The 14,860-nt window shown below is 40.3% G+C and overlaps 1 pseudogene; it reads right to left on the bottom strand.

Annotated features, from left to right (window-relative positions):
• Nucleotides 1-2,777: 2,777 nt before the first annotated feature.
• LOC128774641 (60S ribosomal protein L31-like) lies at nucleotides 2,778-14,583 on the bottom strand (annotated as a pseudogene).
• Between the last annotated feature and the right edge of the window lie 277 nt (nucleotides 14,584-14,860).

The following is a 14,860-nucleotide window of genomic DNA, read 5'->3' as shown; positions in this document are numbered from 1 at the left end:
AGGCGATCAATGGAGCTTTAGTGTAGGTCCATCTTGCAGTGGTCACAGTGGTTCCTCAAACTCATCCTGTGGTTATTTCCACAGTCCTGGAATGCATAATTTGAGTAGACATACAAAGCAACTGGTGGAACCCCCACATTCGTTCCCTGACCTGTGGAGTGAGAGGTACTACAGTGGGAAAGGCCAAGGGGAAGCCACCAGAATTGCCTCTACCTAGGAATATTGCTAAAAGAAACACTACTTCCATGGAGGGGTTGTAGAGATTAATGCCACTATCAAGAACTTGAAAGATAAAGGGGTGGTGATTCCCACCACAGCCCCTTTCAACTCAACTATTTGGCCCGTGCAGGAAACAATGGATCTTGGAGGATGACAGTGGATTATTGTAAAGTTTACTAATTACAGCTACTGTTGCAGATGTGGTTACATAGCTCGAACATATCCCCTGGTTCTTTGTATGCGGATATTGGTCCATTATATGAATTTCTTGGGACTGCTATAACACTGTACCACAAACTGGGTGGTTTCAGTAGATAAATTTATTGTCACATAGTTCTGGAGTCCAGAAATCTAAGATCAAGGTGTTGGTAGGATTGGTTCTTTCTGAAGACTGTGAGGGAAAATCTGTTCCATGACTCTCTCCTAGCTTCTGGTAGCTTCGGGCATTCCTTGGCTTCCAGATGGCCATCTTCCCGCTGTGTTTTCATATTGCTAGCCCTCTTTACTTGTCTGGATCTGCGTCCAAATTGGGATATGGGATTAGAGCCCACCCTAAGGACCTTAACTTAATCATCTGCAAAAGTCCCTTTTGCCAAGTAGAGTCACATTCACAGGTACTGGAGGTTAAGACATCAACACCTTTTTAGAAGTCACAATTAGACCCAAAACATCTGGAAAATGCTTTTTCTTTGATACTATTAGTAAATACCACTAGAAACCATTTGCCAACATTACTCCTTCATTGTCCTACCCCAGGAGTATATCAGTTCTCCAGGCCTAAATCATAATTTAACCCACAGGAACCTTGACCACTTTTTCTTTACACAAGGCATCACATTGGTTCATTACATTGATGACATTATCCTGATTGGACCTGGTAAGCAAGAAGCAGCAACTACTCTAGACTGACTGGTAAGACAGTTGCGTGTCAGAGGGTAGGAAATAAATCTGACAAAAATTCAGGATCCTTCCACCTAAGTGAAATTCCAATAGGTCTAGTGGTATCAGGCATATTGAGATATCCCTTCTAAGGTGAAGGATAAGTTGTTGCATCTGTCCCTTCCTACGGCCAGGAAAAGAGGCACAACACCTAGTGAGTCTTTTTGGATTTTGGAGGCAATGTATTCCTCCTTGGGGTGTATTATTTCAACCCATTTACCAAGTGATCTAAAAACCTGCTAATTTTGAGTGGGACCCAGATTAAGAGAAGGCTCTGCAGCAGACCTAAGATGATGTGCACGCTTTGTCACTTGGGCCACATGATTCAGCAGCTCCAATGGGTGTTTGAAGTGTCAGTGGCAGAGAGGGATGGTGTTTGGAGTTGGAACCTTTGGCAGGCTCCTTTACATGAATCACAGCACAGGACCTTAGATTTCGGAGCAAAGCCCTGCTATCCGCTGCAGATAACTACTCTCCTTTTGCAAAACAGCTTTTGATTTCCTTCTGGGCTTTAGGAGAGACTGGATGCTTGAACATGGGCCACTATATTAGCATGTGACCTCAGCTGCCCATCATAAATTGGGTGTTATCTGACTCACCAAGCCATAAAGTTGGGCATGGACATCATCAAATGGAAGTGGTATATATGTAACCATGCTTGAGCAGGCCCTGAAAGCACAAAGAAGTGAAAAGTGAGAAAGTGGCCATAATGCCTCTGGACCCCACTCCTGCTACACTGCTCCTCTCTCCAAGCCTGCACCTATGGCCTTATGAGTTCCCTATGATCAGTTGACAGAGGAAGAGAAGACTTGGGCCTGGTTTGCCGATGGTTCTGCACGATATGCAGGCACTACCCAAATGTGGACATCTACAGCACTGCAGCACCTCTCTGGGACATTCCTGAAGGAAGATGGTGAAGATAAATCCTTCCAGTGGGCACAACTTAGGGGTAGCACACCTGGTTGTTCACATTTCTCGGAAGGAGAAATGGCTAGATGTGTGATTATACAACAATTCATGGGCTGTTGCCAATGGTTTGGCTGGATGGTCAAAGACTTGGAAGGAGCATGATTGGAAAATTGGTGGCAGGGAGGTCTGGGTACAAGATATTGTGAATAGATATCTCTGAATGGGCAAAAAGCATAAAGACATTTATGTCCCATGTGAATGTTCACCAAAGTGTAACTTCAGCAGGGGAGGATTTTAATAATCAAATGGATAGGATGACCTGTTCTGTGGATACTAGTCAGCCTTTTCCTCAGCCACCCCATGTCATCGCCCAGTAGATGATGACCACAAAGTGGCCATGGTGGCAGGGATGGAAGTGATGTATGGGCTCACCAACATAGACTTCTATTCAGCAAGACCAACCTGGCTACAACCACTGCTAAGTGACCAATCTGCCAGCAACTGAGACCAACAACACTTAGCCCCAGTATGATACCATTTCCAAGACTGGTCAGCATGGCAGCAGGATGATTATGTTGGACTGCCTCCATCTTGGAAGGGGCAACGCTTTTTCTTGCTGGAATAGACACTCTGGATACACATTTTTCCTTCCCTGCATGCAATTATTCTCCCCCCCCCCCAGTTTTATACCTTTATTTGACAATAAGTGATTAATTCCCATCCACATCAACTGTCTGTAGATTTTTGAGAGTGGTGACAGGTACAAAGGTAACCAGTGTATAGAGCTTGTCTGGTGAATCTTCATATTTGTTACATTTCCTGGACAACCACACATGGATATGGTATGGAACATTCCTTATTCCTTTAGCCCAGACAGCTTTGTTCCCATCTCCTTCATGGCAAATTTCTGGGTCTCTTTGAGTGCCCAGTGGCACGCTTCTTGAAACCTACTCCACGGATGCACTTGTGAATGTTGATGGTGTGTTCTCTGGTCACTATCTCAATAATGGCAGAATGGACCTTATTCTTCTCACCATCCTTCTTTACAGGAGCCGTTCTGCTGGGTTCAGGTTGGAAAGGAAGTGTATACAATTATTCTGACCAGACTACTATCCATGGACTTACAGGTGCCTTATCCACGATCATGGTATTCCACACAGCATTACTTCTGATCAAAGAACTCTCTTCATAGCAAAAGAAGCACAGCAATGGGCCCATGCTCATGGAATTCATTGGCATCACCATGTTTTCCACCTTCTTGAAGCAGCTGACTTGATAGAATGGTAGAATGACCTTTTTTTTAAAACGCTTATTTATTTTTGAGACAGAGAGAGACAGAGCATGAACGGGGGAGGGTCAGAGAGAGAGGGAGACACAGAATCCAAAACAGGCTCCAGGCTCTGAGCTGTCAGCACAGAGCCCGACACGGGGCTCAAACTCATGGACTGCGAGATCATGACCTGAGCTGAAGTCAGACGCTTAACCGACTGAGCCACCCAGGCGCCCCTAGAATGGCCTTTTGCAGATTCAGTTACATTGCAAGCTAGATGGCAATACCTTATTTCTTTAAAAAAAAATTTTCATGTTTATTTTTTCGTTACAGAAAGAGAGAACACTCGCGGGGGGGGGGGGGGGTAGAGACAGAGAGAGACACAGAATCCAAAGCAGGCTCCAGGCTCTGAGCTGTCAGCACAGAGCCCGATGCAGGGCTCAAACTCACAAACCATGACATCATGACCTGAGCTGAAGTCAGATGCTTAACCAACTGAGCCACGCAGGTGTCCCAAGATGGCAATACCTTCTAAGACTGGGTCAAGGCTCTGCAGAAGGCTGTATATACTCTGAATCAGTATCCAACATATGACCCTGTTCCTCCCATAGGCAGGGTCCAAGAATCAAAGGGACCCACTAGAAAAATGTTTGCTTCCTGCTCCAATAACATTGTGTTCTGCTGGCCTAGAGGCCTTAGTCTCATAGGGATGAAGGTTTCCAGCAGAGGACACATTGAATTGGGAGTTAGGACTGCCACCCAGCCACATTGGGCTCCTCATGTCTCTGAGTCACCAGTCAAGGAAGGCAGTTACTGTACTGGCTGGAGTGACTGATCCTGATTATCAAAGACTGTTACTCAACAATGTAGGTAAGGAAGAGTGTGTCTGGATGTCTGGAATACAAGAGATCCCTTACAGTATCTCTTAGTACTACCACGGCCTGTGATTTAGGTCAATGGAAAACCGCAACAACCCAATTCAGTCAGGCAGGACTATTAGCGGCCCAGACCTTCTGGTATGAGTTAGTCAAAGAACAATGACCAAATGTTTTTTTTTGGGTTTTTTTTTTTGAGGCACAGAGGAAAGGGAAATGAAAGATGGTAGATATAAATACCAACAACCATTTGACCAGTTGCAGAAATGAGAACTGTAATTGTTATGAGTATTTCTTCTTTGTTATGAGCATGTTTCTATGTAGGGGTGTGTGTGTGCATGTGTGTGTGTGTGTGTGTGTGTGTGTGTGCGTGCATATGTGTGTGTGTATACATTCATCAATAGATAGATAGAACAAATATAGTTTTCCTTCCCTCTGTTATCCCCATATCATGTTTCATAAGATGAATTGATTCTATTTCACTGTATTTACATTAAAAGATATCAAGTAGAAGAAGGAACATCACCCAAGGGCTTGCATCTCTACTGGTAAAAGGGTTAGTGTGTTTTCAGTTGTTTCATGTTATGTTGAAGTACGACTTTATTATTTTCTTTACTTTGAGATTAGTAATAGTTTAAGGAGATTGTACAGATGTCAATATAAGAAGAGCAGGGCTGTGATGGTCAATTTCACACATCAACTTAGCTAGGCTATGGTGCTCAGTTGTGTAGTCAAACACTGGTCTAGGTATTTTGTAGCTATGATTAACATCTACAATTAGTTGACTTTAAGTAAGGAGATTATACTCCATAGCTTCCTTAATAATGAAAACTAAGGTTTCTTGGGAAGGAAAGAATTCTGACTCAAGACTGTAATATATCAAGTCCTGTGTGAGTTCCAGCCTGCTACACCGCTCTATACATTCCTTTATTTATTTATTTTTATTTTTTAAATATAATTTATTGTCAAATTGGTTTCCATACAACACCCAGTGCTCATCCCAACAGGCGCCCTCCTCAATGCCCATCACCCACTTTCCCCTCTCCCCCACCCCCCATCAACCCTCAGTTTGTTCTCAGTATTTAAGAGTCTCTTATGGTTTGCCCCCTTCCCTCTCTGTAACTATTCTTCCCCCTCCCCCTCCCCCCTGGTCTTCTGTTAAGTTTCTCAGGATCCACATAGGAGTGAAGACATACGGTATCTGTCTTTCTCTTCCTGACTTATTTCACTTAGCATAACACTCTCCAGTTCCATCCACGTTGCTACAAATGGCCAGATTTCATTCTTTCTCATTGCCAAGTAGTATTCCATTGTATATATAAACCACATCTCCTTTATCCATTCGTCAGTTGATAGACATTTAGGCTCTTTCCATAATTTGGCTATTGCTGAGAGTGCTGCTATAAACATTGGGGTACAAGTGCCCCTGTGCGTCAGCGCTCCTGTATCCCTTGGGTAAGTTCCTAGCAGTGCTATTGCTGGGTCATAGGGTAGATCTATTTTTAATTTGGGGGGGAACCTCCACACTGTTGTCCAGAAATGCTGCACCAGTTGGCATTCCCACCAACAGTGCAAGAGGGTTCCCATTTCTCCACATCCTCTCCAGCATCTATAGTCTCCTGATTTGTTCATTTTTGCCACTCTGACCAGCGTGAGGTGGTATCTCAGTGTGGTTTTGATTTTTATTTCCCTGATGAGGAGTAACGTTGAGCATCTTTTCATGTGCCTGTTGGCCATCTGGATGTCTTCTTTAGAGAAGTGTCTATTCATGTCTTCTGCCCATTTCATCACTGGATTATTTGTTTTTCGGGTGTGGAGTTTGGGGAGCTCTTTATAGATTTTGGATACTAGCCCTTTGTCCGATATGTCATTTGCAAATATCTTTTCACATTCCGTCAGTTGCCTTTTAGTTTTGTTGATTGTTTCCTTTGCAGTGCAGAAGCTTTTTATCTTCGTGAGGTCCCAATAGTTCATTTTGGCTTTTAATTCCCTTACCTTTGGAAATGTGTCAAGTAAGAAATTGCTGTGGCTGAGGTCAGAGAAGTTTTCTCCTGCTTTCTCCTCTAGGGTTTTGATGGTTTCCTGTCTCACATTCAGGTTCTTCATCCATTTTGAGTTTATTTTTGTGATTGGTGTAACAAAGTGGTTTAGTTTCATTCTTTTGCATGTTTCTGTCCAGTTGTCCCAGCACTGTTTGTTAAAGAGACTGTCTTTTTTCCATTGGATATTCTTTCCTGCTTTGTCAAAGATTAGTTGGCCAAACATTTGTGGGTCCAATTCTGGAGTCTCTATTCTATTTCTTTGGTCTACGTGTCTGTTTTGGTGCCAATACCGTACTGTCTTGATGATTACAGCTTTGTAGTGGAGGCTAAAGTCTGGGATTGTGATGCCTTCCACTTTGGTTTTCTTATTCAATATTACTTTGGCTATTCGGGGTCTTTTGTGGTTCCATACAAATTTTAGGATTGCTTGTTCTAGCTTTGAGAAGAATGCTGGTGCAATTTTGATTGGGATTGCATTGAATGTGTAGATAGCTTTGGGTAGTATTGACATTTTAACAATACTTATTCTTCCCATACATGAGCATGGAATGTTTTTCCATTTCTTTGTGTCTATTTCAGTTTCCTTCATAAGCGTTCTATAATTTTCAGCATACAGATGTTTTACATCTTTGGTTAGATTTAGTCCTAGGTATTTTATGATTCTTGGTGCAATTGTGAATGGGATTAGTTTTTTCATTTGTCTTTCTGTTACTTCATTATTGGTGTATAAAGATGCAACTGATTTCTGTACATTGATTTTGTATCCTGCGACTTTGCTGAATTCATGTACTAGCTCTAGCAGACTTTTGGTGGAGTCTGTCGGGTTTTCCATGTATAGTATCATGTCATCTGCAAAAAGTGAAAGCTTGACTTCTTCTTTGCCAATTTTTATGCCTTTGATTTCCTTTTCTTGTCTGATTGCTGATGCTAGAACTTCCAACACTATGTTAAACAACAGCGGTGAGAGTGGACATCCCTGTCGTGTTCCTGATCTCAGGGAAAAAGCTCTCAGTTTTTCCCCATTGAGGATGATGTTAGCTGTGGGCTTTTCATAAATGGCTTTTATGATGTTTAAGTATGGTCCTTCTATCCCGACTTTCTCGAGGGTTTTTATTAAGAAAGGTTGCTGAATTTTGTCAAATGCTTTTTCGGCATTGATTGACAGGGTCATATGGTTTTTATCTTTTCTTTTATTAATGTGATGTATCACGTTGATTGATTTGCGAATGTTGAACCAGCCCTGCATCCCAGGAATGAATCCCACTTGATCATGGTGAATAATTCTTTTTATATGCTGTTGAATTCGATTTGTTAGTATCTCATTGAAAATTTTTGCATCCATATTCATCAGGGATATTGGCCTATAATTCTCTTTTTTTACTGGGTCTCTGTCTGGTTTAGGAATCAAAGTAATACTGGCTTCATAGAATGAGTCTGGAAGTTTTCCTTCCCTTTCTATTTTTTTGAAACAGCTTGAGAAGGATAGGTATTATCTCTGCTTTAAACTTCTGGTAGAACTCCCCTGGGAAGCCATCTGGTCCTGGACTCTTATTTGTTGGGATATTTTTGATGATTGATTCATTTTCTTCGCTGGTCATGGGTCTGTTCAAGCTTTCTATTTCCTCCTGATTGAGTTTTGGAAGAGTGTGGGTGTTTAGGAATTTGTCTATTTCTTCCAGGTTGTCCAGTTTGTTGGCATATAAGTTTTCATAGTATTCCCTGATAATTGCTTGTATCTCTGAGAGATTGGTTGTAATAATCCCATTTTCATTCATGATTTTATCTATTTGGGTCATCTCCATTTTCTTTTTGAGAAGCCTGGCTAGAGGTTTATCGATTTTGTTTATTTTTTCAAAAAACCAACTCTTGGTTTCATTGATCTGCTCTACAGTTTTTTTAGATTCTATATTGTTTATTTCTGCTCTGATCTTTATTATTTCTCTTCTTCGGCTGTGTTTAGGCTGTCTTTGCTGTTCTGCTTCTATTTCCTTTAGGTGTGCTGTTAGATTTTGTATTTGGGATTTTTCTTGTTTCTTGAGATAGGCCTGGATTGCAATGTATTTTCCTCTCAGGACTGCCCTCGCTGCATTCCAAAGCGTTTGGATTGTTGTATTTTCATTTTCGTTTTTTTTCCATATATCTTTTAATTTTTTCTCTAATTGCCTGGTTTACCCACTCATTCTTTAGTAGGGTGTTCTTTAACCTCCATGCTTTTGGAGGTTTTCCAGACTTTTTCCTGTGGTTGATTCCAAGTTTCATAGCATTGTGATCTGAAAGTGTGCATGGTATGAAATCAATTCTTTTATACTTATGAAGGGCTGTCTTGTGACCCAGTATGTGATCTATCTTGGAGAATGTTCCATGTGCACTCGAGAAGAAAGTATATTCTGTTGCTTTGGGATGCAGAATTCTAAATATATCTGTCAAATCCATTTGATCCAATGTATCATTCAGGGCCCTTGTTTCTTTATTGATTCTCTGTCTATATGATCTATCCATTGTTATAAGTGGAGTATTAATGTCCCCTGCAATTACCACATTCTTATCAATAAGGTTGCTTATGTTTGTGATTAATTTTTTATATATTTGGGGGCTCCGGTATTTGGCGCATAGACATTTATAATTGCTAGTTCTACCTGATGGATAGACCCTGTAATTATTATATAATGCGCTTCTTCATCTCTTGTTACAGCCTTTAATTTAAAGTCTAGTCTGTCTGATATAAGTATGGCTACTCCAGCTTTCTTCTGACTTCCAGTGGCATGATAAATAGTTCTCCATCCCGTCACTCTCAATATGAAGGTGTCCTCAGGTCTAAAATGAGTCTCTTATAGACAGCAAATAGATAGGTCTTGTTTTTTTAATCCATCCTGATACCCTATGTCTTTTGGTTCGTGCATTTAGTCAATTTACATTCAGTGTTATTATTGAAAGATATGGGTTTAGAGTCATTGTGATATCTGTAGGTTTCATGCTTGTAGTGGTGTCTCTGGTACTTTGTGGTCCTTGCAACATTTCACTCACAGAGTCCCCCTTAGGATCTCTTGTCGGGCTGGTTTAGTGGTGATGAATTCCTTCAATTTTTGTTTGTTTTGGAAAACCTTTATCTCTCCTTCTATTCTGAATGACAGGCTTGCTGAGTGAAGGATTCCTGGCTGCATATTTTTTCCATTCATCACATTGAAGATTTCCTGCCATTCTTTTCTGCCCTGCCAAGTTTCAGAAGATAGATCTTACTTTCATTGATCTGTTCTACTGGTGTTTTGTTTCCTTTTGTTTTTGTTTTTTTTCTTCTACACTGTTTTTTTTTTTTCTCTAATCTTTATTTCCCTTCTGATGGCTTTAGGCTTTGTTTGCTGTTCCAGTAACAAACCACCATTTCTCATCTTATGTTCAAAACACACAACATTAGATTTCAAAAGTGCTACATTTTTAATATTCCATTGATGGCCGTTATCTATTCCAAATTAAAAAAAATTCTAAATCACACATGTGCACAAAAACATTTGCAAGGAGAAATTTAAATATCAGATTCAAGTGAAATATTATTATTATTATTTTAGGAGACACACCTCTAGTACACTTTGCTCAAAACAATGGGTCAATGAATGGTTAAGGTCAAGGTCAAAATGGGCCCAAGAATAGACAAAGACCGGGGAGTCTATATCAATAAATGCTACAGTTTTGAAATCCAGTAATAAGCTTTCTAACACCAGGTAATAACACATTTATTATCAGTAATAGTGAACGGAACATGATTTCCTTGGTGGGACTAAAATGATCTGTGATGTGACCGCTTCAAAGTTATGAAAAGCGCAACTTATGTTTTAAATTTTGCGGGGCACCTGGGTGGCTCAGTCGGTTGGGCATCTGACTTCGGCTCAGGTCATGATCTCACAGCTCGTGAGTTCGAGCCCCACCTTGGGCTCTGTGCTGACACCTCAGAGCCTGGAGCCTGCTTCAGATTCTGTGTCTCCCTCTGTCTCTACCCCACCCCTGCTCACACTCTGTCTCTCTCTCTCTCTCTCTTTCTCTCTCTCTCTCTCAAAAATAAACATTAAAAAAATTAAATTTTGCTATTCACCCAACACGTGGTGAAATAGTCCATACCATGTAAAAAAGTGCTGCGTTGAGTATCGTGGGGGAATTTATTAAAAAAAAATTTAATGTTTATTTATTTTGGACAGAGAGAGAGAGAGAGAGACAGAGCATGAGCGGGGGAAGGGCAGAGAGAGACAGAGACACAGAATCCGAAGCAGGCTCCAGACTCCCCGCTGTCAGCACAGAGCCCAACACGGGGCTTGAACTCACAGACCGCGAGATCATGACCTGAGCCGAAGTCAGATGCTCAACTGAGTGAGCCACCCAGGTGCCCCTAGTATTGTGGGGGAATTTAAAAATGAATACACAATCTCTTCCATAGTCGAGTGACAAGAGAAAACAGAAACAGAAGCGATACAAATATTTTAGGATAGCTGTAGAAGCGCAACTTGTTGGGGCTATGTAGCAAACAAAGGAGATTCATGCCTATTTAGCTGGCAAAAGAATAAGATTTCAACAGGTAAAGAGAAAGAAGTTAAGAACACTCCAGGAGAAGGACATATGTGAAGCAGAGAAGTAATGGTTAGTTTTAGACAAAGCATTAATCAGGAAGGATGGCAATAAGGGAAGAATGCAGCAAATAAAACTAAAAAGGGCATCAGGTTATGAACATTTGAACATCTAAGAGTTTAGAAGGGGAAGCTACTGACAGGCTCTCAGGAGGGGAGAACTATGTTGTAGGAAGATAATATTGTAGAACTATGAAGGATGGAGAGATCATATGAGAGTTTAATAGTACAGGCAAGGTCCTGAACTAGGGCAGCAGAAGTGGGAATTCAAAGAAAGAATTTAAAGTAGCATTGGGGAGGTAAATATTGCAGAGCCTAATAATAACTGGGGGAGGGGGAAGGATAAGGAAATGCAGGAGTCAAGGAAAACACTAAATTCCCAGCCCTACGTGGTAACACTGGGCAATAGCCTTTAGAAGAAATAATTTCTGTTACTTTATCAACAAACCTCCGTACCAATTAAGAAATGGTCTTCACAAAGCATTAGGGCAACATGCTCTCTACTTGGAAACCATAGAACTGTTTTGTATATGTGTAATTCTAAAATTCCTTAAGGAATACTTATTTTAAAATTACATTACTAGTTTTTGAACATCCCAGTTAGTTTAGAAAAGTAGCATTTTACCATGTACCTGAACAAGATTGTTTAAGGAACAAATCACATGATCACCTCAAAAGCTGCAAAGAAAGTATTTGACAAAATTCAACACTCTTTCATGTTACAAACTCTCAACAAACTAGGTACAGAAGGAATGTATCTCAACATAATAAAAGACACATATGACAATCCCACAGCTAACGTACTCAATGGTGAAAAACTGAAAGCTTTTCCTCCAAGATCAGGAGGAAGACAAGGTTGCCCAATGTCACTACTCCTACTCAGCATACTACCAGAAGTCCTAGCCAGAACAATTCGACAATAAAAGGAAATAGAAGACATCTGGACTGGAAAGGAAGAAGCAAACTTATCTCTGTTTGCAGATAATGTAGTCTTACATGTAGAAAGCCCCAAGAATCCCCCCCCCACAAACACAAATCTGTTAGAACTAATAAATGAATTCAGTAAAGTTGCAAGTCATGAAATCAACGTGCAAATGTCAGTTGTATTTCTATACACTAACAACAAATTACCCAAAAATGAAATGAAGAAAACAACTCCATTTACAATAGCGTCAAAAAGAGTGAAATACTTAGGAAAAAACTTAACCAAGGAGGTGAAGGACTTGTGCACTGAAAACTACAAAGCACCGATGAAAGAAATTAAAGAAGACATACATAAATGGAAAATTATCCCCTGTTCATCGGTTGGAAGACTTAGTATCATTAAAATGCCCATACCGCACAAAGCAATCTACAGATTTAATGTTATCTCCACCAAAACCCCAATGCTATTTTTTCCCCAGAAATAGACAGAGCAATCCTACAATTCATGTGGATCCACAAAAGACTGAATAGCCAAAGCGATCCCAAGAAAGAAGAACAACAACAACAACAACAACAACCTGGAGGCATCACACTTCTTGATTTGAAAAATATATTACAAAGCTACAGTAATAAAAACAGTATGGGACGAGCATAAAGACAGATGTATAGACCAATGGAACAGAACAGTGAGCCCGGAAACAAACTGTCACATACACAGTCAACTGATTTTAGACAAGGAGGCCAAGAATACGAAATGGGGAAAAGATAGAATCTTCAATGAACGAAGCTGGGGAAACTTTATATCCACATACCTGCAAAAGAACAAAAGAGGATAAGGTCTCATGTTAAGTGTTCTTCCGACATTAAAAACAACAGCAACAGCAGCATCCTGACCAAAAACAGAAGGGCAACATACAGGATTCCATCCACTCCTGAAGGAGTATGTATCAGCATGAAGAGGAGGTCCGTGTCACTGAGGATAAGTTGCTAATGTGAAAATATGACAGACAGCAATCTCAGTTCACAAGCTGAACTGAGCCTTACTCTGGCTTTTTTCCCATTCTCTTATACATCCATGCCGTCTCTTGCAATTATACGTTGGCATATAAAGCCACTTTTAGTCACTTTAATAACTCTGAAAGCAAATATGCCATGAAATGCTTATAAAGTGCAATTGAAGATAAAAATATTCACTACAGGGGCGTCTGGGTGGCTCAGTCTGTTAAGCGGCCGACTTCCCGACTCGGGTCATGATCTCACGGTTCATGGGTTCCTGCCCCGCATCCCCCCACTTGTGTTCTGTCTGTCTGTCTCTCTCTCTCTCTCTCTCTCAAAAATAAATAAACATGAAAAAAATTAAAAATTCATTACAATTGCCTACTTTCTGTTGAAGAAACACTGGCAGTATCAAGAAAAGTAAATGACACTGAGAAATGATGTAAAGACTTCCTACTTTCAGACTATATATTGATCACTACTCTCCTAAGAAAAACCGATTCTGCAACAAAGAGCCATGATTAAATTGTTAATAAACAATCAGCTTCATGCACGATATGTGTATTTCCTGGTGAAATTCCCAATCTATCATTCCCTGTTTTGAATAACACCACAAAACCATTAATGAATCTGAAAAGTTAAAGTACACTTAGCACTTATGTTACATCAGAACAATGAATTCAAAATGGAAAATGCCTAATTAATTTCAATTAATTTTAAAGGTATAACCAAAATGTTTTTAACATGTATTAATAAAGAAAAACAACCATTTTCTACTTCCATATGTGTAGTATATTTCATGAGAATATATTGTGTTACCAAATTCAACAGACCTTTAAGAGTTGCTCATACACCTTTTTAATTGCTTGCATTCTCTGGCTGTGAACAATTTTAGAATGTTGCCAAACTTTTTGTTGCAGTCGAAGTATATTCTACAAACATAAAAGAAAACAGCTGTGATGACCATTTCGGTTAAATTGTAAAGTTAATGAAAAAGGCCTATGTTAAACTTGAAAGGAATCGTTTTTAAATAAATATTTTGATATCTTCTCTTTTATCAAATATTATGACCTAGTTTACATCATTTGTGTTCACCAGTAGTATACAAAAACACCACAATAATCTCATCTGCCAGTCACTGGGTAGGAAATTTCCTGTCTTAACAATATTCAAAGCATGTATCTTATTCTTGTTGATTTCAAAATCCACACGCATGGTCCTTCCAATAATGCCGGTCTTCCTATTCTTCCACCAGTGATCGTGTTATATCCCTACTTAGCCACTCACTTACAGGGTCATACCTTAGATTTTGTCAGCCCAATAACTAAAACATCTACATGATGTTAATCATAGAAAAGACTTATAGGGGAACTATGTACGGACACTGTTCTGAACCATTTCAAACAGGCTTACAATAGAGGGGCTCATTTATATCCTAAGGAAAAAAAAAACAAAATCAAAATCATAAGTACTCTTATCATACTCCCTTTCATAGATGAGGAAACTGAGGCTCAGAGAAAAGCAATCTGTCCCCGTTTTCATGGCTAGCAATTGGAAAATCAGCACTGGATCCCAAACATTATTCTTGTTTCAGTGTCCAGGCTCTTGCCCAATGTACTACACTGATTCTCCATTTTCCCCAACATTCAACCTCTACCTCCCTATGTTTGTAACTCACTCCCTTTCACACTACAGCTCTGTACCCTATCAGGATCCGACATCCACCGAATGGAACATTTTTCACCCATCCCCTGTCTCGACCCTCTGTCCTCATTTTCCTCCTTTCCAGCTAAATCCATGATCAATGGTTATATCTATGCCCTTGCTTCTTTTTAAAAGTCTTTTTTAAATGTTTTATTTATTTTTGACAGAGAGAAAGACAGAGAGAGAGAGAGAGAGACAGAGACAGAGAGAGAGACAGAGCATGAGTGGGGGAGGGGCAGAGAGAGACAGAGACACAGAATCCGAAGCAGGCTCCAGGCTCTGAGCTGTCAGCACAGAGCCCGATGCGGGGCTCAAACTCACAGACCGTGAGATCATGACCTGAGCCGAAGTCGGACGCTTAACCCACTGAGC

This window comes from Panthera pardus, unplaced genomic scaffold (assembly GCF_024362965.1).
Source record: "Panthera pardus isolate Hobbes unplaced genomic scaffold, ASM2436296v1 HiC_scaffold_348, whole genome shotgun sequence".
NCBI classification, from domain to species: domain Eukaryota; kingdom Metazoa; phylum Chordata; class Mammalia; order Carnivora; family Felidae; genus Panthera; species Panthera pardus.
This window is presented reverse-complemented; position numbering and strand designations above follow the sequence as displayed.